The sequence below is a fragment of the Schistocerca nitens genome, chromosome 3 (assembly GCF_023898315.1).
Source record: "Schistocerca nitens isolate TAMUIC-IGC-003100 chromosome 3, iqSchNite1.1, whole genome shotgun sequence".
NCBI lineage: Eukaryota > Metazoa > Arthropoda > Insecta > Orthoptera > Acrididae > Schistocerca > Schistocerca nitens.
The window spans coordinates 829,217,341-829,225,315 of NC_064616.1; positions in this window are offsets into that span (position 1 = coordinate 829,217,341).

Genomic DNA, 7,975 nt, shown 5'->3' on the forward strand with positions numbered 1-7,975 from the left:
AGAATGCTGGGTAGATCACGTAGCTAATGAGGAGGTATTGAAAAGGATTGGGGAGAAGGGAAGTTCGTGGCACAACTTGACTAGAAGAAGGGATCGATTGGTAGGACATGTCCTGAGGCATCAAGGGATCACAAATTTAGCATTGGAGGGCAGCGCGGAGGGTAAGAATCGTAGAGGGAGACCAAGAGATGAATACACTCAGTAGATTCAGGAGGATGTAGGTTGCAGTAGGTACTGGGAGATAAAGGAGCTTGCACAGGATAGAGTAGCATGGAGAGCTGCATCAAATCAGTCTCAACAACAACATCCCTGAAATTGCAGCAGGTAGATGGAAAATAGGCCTCATTATCTCGCGCACTGTTCCATTCAATAACAAACCACTTCTCTTTAATTCTACTATCTTTGCTGATGTAAGCTTCCCCTGCTCAAAAAAACTAGCAACTACTACCATCTTGTCAAAGGTAGAGTACAACCAATGCACTTTGACCTGCTGAAAGTACAATTCTGGCTCAATCACTTTTTTATTGCATTCTCTTGTCTCCTTTTGTCCCATTAACAGTTTCACTAAGCAGGTATTCCGCCCCCCTCTTATCACCATGATTGCACAGACTGTGATTTCCCCTTGGTAGCATTTTTGTAACTTTGTTTCCTCCATCTCTACACATCTTCTCTTGTCTTTTGCAATTAAAAATAGTCACTGCATTTTTAGTCTTACAAACTTCTTCAGTATTCCACACTTGACAGGATATACATGAACTATGTAGCAGCTGTAATGTGCTTGTTTCCCTATTACTGGTATAGAAATGGAAATGTTACCTTTCGCTCCATCAGTTCTCATCGATACTGTGGCTACCTTGAAATAAAAAGGTTACTTTTTGTGCTCAGGTTCTAAAAAAAGATAACTTTTTGTGCCCAGGTTCTAAACCCATCCCCTACTGTGGTGATAGTTCCTTCTTTACTTTCCTTATACCCTCTAAATACAGCTCTGGTGACAAAAAATTTACCCCTAGCTGACCTCTTACAGTTTGTTGTGTTGCATACTGTAGTTGTTACTTTCCCTTGTGCTTCCCAAACACTATCTTCTACAGGATCTTCTCGTGAAATTTCAATCACCAGTTTTCTCCTCCGATTGTGAAAACATTCTGTTGGCACCCACCTACATAGGGAGAAATGATCATCAAGGTAAAATAAGAGAAATTATGGCTCGCACAGAAAAATCTAAGTGCCCGTTTTTCCACACACCCTTCGACAGTGGAACAGCAGAGAAACAGCTTGAAGGTAGTTCATTGAACCCTCTGCCAGGCACCTAATTTTGAATAGCTGAGTAATCACGTAGATGTAGATGTGATGTGTGGCTTATGAAGAGCCGCTCGACTATGAAATCCAAGTTTTCTCACCTCCCGCCTAACTGTCATAGTACTTGCAGTGGATCCTGATGCAGTTTGAAATTCCTGTGTGATGGTCTGGATAGATGTCTGCCTATTACACATTATGACCCTCTTCAGCTGTTGGCGGTCTCTGTCAGTCAACAGATGAGGTCTGCCTGTATGCTTTTTTGCTGTACATATTCGTACACATTTCCACTTCACTATCACATTGGAAACAGTGGATCTAGGGTCATTTAGGAGTGTGGAAATCTCGCATATAGGCATATGACACAAGTGACACCCAATCACCTGACCACGTTCGAAGCCCGTGAGTTCCTCGGAGCACCCAATTCTGCTCTCTTACGATGTCTAATGACTACTGAGGTCGCAGATATGGAGTACCTGGCAGTAGGCAGCAGCACAATGCACCTAATGTGAAAAACATATATTTTTGGGAGTGTGTGGATACTTTTGATCACATAGTGTATGATTTATGGGCATGGAAGAAACAAACATCCAGAGGCTGAATTTGTCCAGTGGTTTCAGGTCGTACGATTGCAAAGTCATATGCATTTCAGGACGGATATTTTGCTCCAAATGAGTATGATATTTATATGCAGATCAGGAATCAAGCAAAAGAAATTAATTTTGACCACCTATTGGCCAAAAGCAGCGTTCATGCCATAGTTGTAGTTCTCTTATGGCTCACTCTTGCTTTCTGTGACGTTAATATTCCCCACTGCCCTTGCAAAATCATGCACACAAGAAGGAATCATAGGGAGTAGAGCACTTTCAGTGTCTCACAGCACAATAAATAACTTTGTAATCTAGATTAACGGTTGTCATAATTGTATATGAATGCGTTAAGGCACTGATACTAGTTGATCTTGATACAACTCTCTTGGTAAACCTAATTTCTAGGGTACCTTCATATGCATTTCCTCTTCAAATCCCAATTGGTCAGAGCTGAAAATAAATTCCTCACTGAATGATTGGATAAGTTTGTTTATCTCATCTACAAATTTTTGGGCTCAGTCCACAAGTTGTTGTACATCATCAAGTTGACACTTCATTTGAAATTTTGTTATTTTACATCTTCCAAATCTGTAGCATTGTTTTAAATTATGCAACCATTCACCACTTCCCTTGAATTCACTTTAATCTAAGGCACATGCAATTTGATGTGTGTAACATTGTAGGTGATGCACATTGTGTAAATTGTATTGAGCATTCTTGAAATGCGCAAACACCAGTTTTTGTAAAAAGTGCACATTTCTTCCCTGGAATATCCATAGTTTTTCTTATGTGCTACACAGTCATATTTCTGCTAACTTATTCGAAATCTGTTCACAATTGTTTTTTACTATGCTGTGGATGATCTTCCATGCATATAATTATGTTTAGTACCCACTCCTTGGACAACAATTGTCCTTTACTTTGTTTCATTGGAGATGGGACCTGTGGTTCTCTGTTCAACATTGATGATGAACTACATAGCTTGACACCTGTTTCAATATTACTTTCACTTGTTCATGTACATCGTACACACAGTCAAGTGTATACGACACCACACATTCCACTGATGCATCTTGCAGAAATGCTAACATTTCATCTGCTACTTCTTTTCCACTCTGTGAACTTCCTTAGTTTATTTTCTGATGAAATGTGTCAACTTCAGTAACTGTTGTCGTAGATATAATGCAATGTTTGCATGTTTATAATTGCTCTGCTTTGTATCAACAGCACTAACATTGTAGTACTTTTGTGAGTTACTCATCGACTAAGCATTTCAACTACTCCCCATAGCATCATGCTCACCATTAGATATCTCCAGTCCCACCCCCTGTTGCCATTAGCAGCCAATATAATGGTTCTTTGGTAGACAATATGTGGGGTGTCTAATGGCATAAACATCATTGGCCTTTGGCATCCTTGCAGTCAAGGGTGGAATATAGTAATAAGCCAAGATCTTTTAGACCATCTCTTCAATTACGTAAGTCTATGATACCACATGGTTTTTATCCATGTTTACATCTGTTTTAGATTGTAAAGTACCTTATTCACGTTTTTGGACATTTAAAAAGTTTATTTACACTCACTCTGGTTAAGTTTTGGTTTCTATAAATTTTACCAATTATGTATTGATAGTTTCATATGCTACCAGGTTACATTGTGAAAACTGGTTTTCCAGTAACTGTCAATAAGGAAATATAAATACAACCACATTTTTATTCCTGTTTTGTAAAATCATTTTAAACTCGTTCATGAGAATTGTGAATTATTTTTTTATTAATTTACCAATCAATATTATCAATATCATGTCAAATTAATGGAATGGCATAACATCCATAATTTTGAAAATTATGTAATTTATTTTGATACTTTCATAAATAACTCTTACTTAGATAATAACTGCAAAAAATTTCTATCTGTAATAAACACTGAATATTTTGGAAATATGTAAAATATAAGATAAATTATTAATTTGAGTCATCGATTGCTCTAGAAGCTTCCAGAACAAAGAGTATTTGAATCACCCTTCAGATGTTTATTGTAAATAATTTATCATTTGTTTATTAAGATGCATCCATTCAATGAGAAGCATCATGTTTTGTAGTTGTCATTTTATATTTTTGTTAGTTAAATCTATTTAATTTCATACATCATTCTGGTTGATGCACAGAAAGATTTAATCAACTAATTGACTTATTGCCTTCCCCACATCAATATATTTTCAGTTTTGCAACATATCTTTTGTCAGTTAAATAGGAACAACATTATTTTGAGGAAGTGCTTTTCAATGTCATGTGACCCCCATTTTATTAAAAATCACACCGTGTTTGTTACCTCCTGTATTAATGCTATTAACCAGTTGTTCACTTAAACCCAGCCTGTAAACATGTATTGATTATTTTTATGTTATGTCCTAATCCTTCTCATTCAACTGTTTCAGTTGCTTGTACTGCTTAACACTGTCTCTGAAATCCACTTAATCTAGCTTTGCAAAGCCACTGCTATCACAGTCCTGTGTTGACAGCTGTAGTCACTGACATTCTAATATTTCAGTTGTTAAATGAAATTAAAATATTATCACCCCTGCATTTAAGATCCCATTCAGATGCCAAATTAATCTTTGGTGAAATCTTTCAGAGAGTGGGGATGAGATGAACAAGGTGCCCCAAGCTCTGAACATAAGTAATTTTTATTATTTAAATTTTAGAAAGATGCCATCTTTTTCATCTGTCACTTTTCCGCTGATGCTTCAAAATCATTGGTTCAGACTGGAATAGAGTTAACTGTCATCAGTAAGACTGTCTTACTGATCAAATCAAGTTACAGGATCACATGACATGTGAGATTGAGGGCTCTTGGAGATGCAACCAAAAAACATCACTCTCCTCTGTTCTGAGCTGCCCCTGCAGCAGACACTAAATGGCTTAGATCCTTTACCTTTGTATAGTCCCTCCTCCTTTACAATTGGTGTGAGGCCACTGGAGTTACCTTCTATTGCCCCTGGCAGTCCTCATCATATAATCTCCATGAACAAACCTACATCTACATCTACATAGATACTCCACAAGCCACCGTACAGTGCGTGGCAGATGATACCATGTACCCCTACTAGTCATTCCCTCCCCTGTTCCACTCACAAACAGAGCAAAGGAAAAACGACTGTCTATATACCTCCTTACCAGCCCTAATTTTTCATATCTTATCTTTGTGGTCCTTACACGCAATGTATAGTGGAGGCAGTAGAATTGTTTGGCAGTCAGCTTCAAACGCCAGTTCACTAAATTTTATTCCTCAAAAAGGACATTGCCTTCCCTCCAGTGATTCCCATTTTAGTTCCCGAAGCATATCCATAACACTTATGTGCAGTTAGAATCTACCGATAACAAATCAAGCAGCCTGTCTCTGAATTGCTTCGATGTCTGTCTTCAGTCCGACTTGGTAAGGATCCCAAACACCTGAGTAGTACTCAAGAATAGGTTGCACCAATGTCCTATACAGGGTGTTAGAAAAAGGTACGGCCAAACTTTCAGGAAACATTCCTCACACACAAAGAAAGAAAATATGTTATGTGGACATGTGTCCGGAAATGCTTACTTTCCATGTTAGAGCTCATTTTATTACTTCTCTTCAAATCACATTAATCATGGAATGGAAACACACAGCAACAGAATGTACCAGCATGACTTCAAACACTTTGTTACAGGAAATGTTCAAAATGTCCTCCGTTAGCGAGGATAGATGCATCCACCCTCCGTCGCATGGAATCCCTGATGTGCTGATGCAGCCCTGGGGAGTGGCGTATTGTATCACAGCCATCCATAATATGAGCACGAAGAGTGTCTACATTTGGTACTGGGGTTGCATAGACAAGAGCTTTCAAATGCCCCCATAAATGAAAGTCAAGAGGGTTGAGGTCAGGAGAGCGTGGAGGCCATGGAATTGGTCCGCCTCTACCAATCCATCGCTCACCGAATCTGTTGTTGAGAAGCGTACGAACACTTCGACTGAAATGTGCAGGTGCTCCATCGTGCATGAACCACATGTTGTGTCGTACTTGTAAAGGCACATGTTCTAGCAGCACAGGTAGAATATCTCGTATGAAATCATGATAACGTGCTCCATTGAGCGTAGGTGGAAGAACATACTGATGAAACTAAAATGAGCTGTAACATGGAAATTAAGCGTTTCTGGACACATGTGCACATAACATCTTTTCTTTATTTGTGTGTGAGGAATATTTCCAGAAAGTTTGGCCGTACCTTTTTGTAACACCCTGTATATGGTCTACCTTACAGGTGAACCACACTTTCCTAAAATTCTCCCAAGAAACTGAAGTCAACCTTTCACCTTCCCTACCACAGTTCTCACATGTTCTTTCCATTTCATATTGCTTTGTCCAGATATTTAAACAACTTCACTGTGTCAAGCAGGACACTTCTAACACTGTATCAGAACATTACAGGTTTGTTCTTCCTACCCATCCATATCAACTTACATTTTTCCACATTTAGAGCTAGTTGTCATTCATCACACCAACTAGAACTTTTGTCTAAGTCATCTAGTATCTTCCTAAAGTCACTCAATTTCGACACTTTACGGATACCACGGCATCATCGTCTCTGATGAACATATGCTGTTGAGGACAACAACTGGGTTGTATTGCTTAAGAAGTCTTCGAGCGACTCACATATCTGTGAACTTATTCAATATGCTTGTACCTTGATTAACAGCCTGCAATGGGGTACCATTTCAAATGCTTTCTGGAAATCTAGAAATACGGAATCTGCCTGTTGCCCTTCATCCATAGCTCGCAGTATATCATGTGAGGAAAGGCCAAGCTGAGTTTCACATGAACAATGGTTTCCAAAACCATGCTGATTCATGAACACTAGTTTCCTAGTCTCAAGAAAGTTTATTATATTTGAACTAACAATATGTTCAAGGATTCTGCAGCAAAAGTTAGGGATATTGGTCTGTAATTTTGTGGCTCCTTTCTTTTACCATTCTTAAATGCAGGAGTAACCAGCAGTTCTTTCCAATTACTCAGAACTTTGTGCTGGGTGAGAGATTCATGGTAAATGTAAGCTAGGTAAGGAGCCAGTGCCATAGATTACTCTTTGTAAAACTGAATTGAGATTCCATCTGGACCTGGTGATTTATTTGCTTTCAAATCTTTTAGCTGTTTCTCTATTCCAGGGATGCTTATTAGTATTTCATCGATTCGGGAGCCTGTCCGATGGTCATATGATGGTATGTTTCTATGACTTTCTTGTGTGAACAATTTCTTGAACATGAAATTTAAGACTTCAGCTTTCGTTTGCTATCTTCAAGTGCAACTCCAGACTGCTCAACAAGGGACTGACTGGAAGCCTTAGACCCACTTAGAAATTTTACATACGACCAGAATTTTCTCAGGTTCTCTGCCAGATCTATTGCTAAGGTATGACGGTGGTAGTTGCATGTCTTGTGCATAGATCTTTTCACAGATGCATGAAGTTCTGCTAACCTTTGCTTGTCATTATTTGTGCATTCTCTTTTGAACCATGAATGCGACAGCCTCTGCTTTCTTGGCATCTTATGAATTTCATTATTAAACCATGGTGGGTCTTTCCCATCCTTTACCCACCTACTAGGCACATAACTCTCCAGACCATGACTTATAGTCTGCTTAAACTTTGTCCATAATTCTTCTATGTGCATCTCACTGGAGCTAAGTGATGTCAGTTCACTGTCAAAGTGAGATGCTAACAACTGCTTATCTGCTCTGCCAAGCAGAAACACTCTCCTAGTCTTCTTCACTGATTTATTGACTTTTGTAACCATAGTTGCTATAATGACATCATGATTGCTAATCCCTGTTTCTATACTGATACTTTCGATAAGGTGTGGTCTATTCATAGCTACAAGGTCTAAGATATTTCTAGTGTGTCAGCTGCTGAGCCAGCTGCTCAAGATAGTTTTCAGAAAATATGTTCAAAAGTAATTCTATACTCAGTAGGTCAAAGTTGCCACCAACTAGTATTACATGATCTCGGTATTTCCACAATATTTACCATAGGCTACCTTTGAATGACTCTAAAACTGTCACAGTGGAA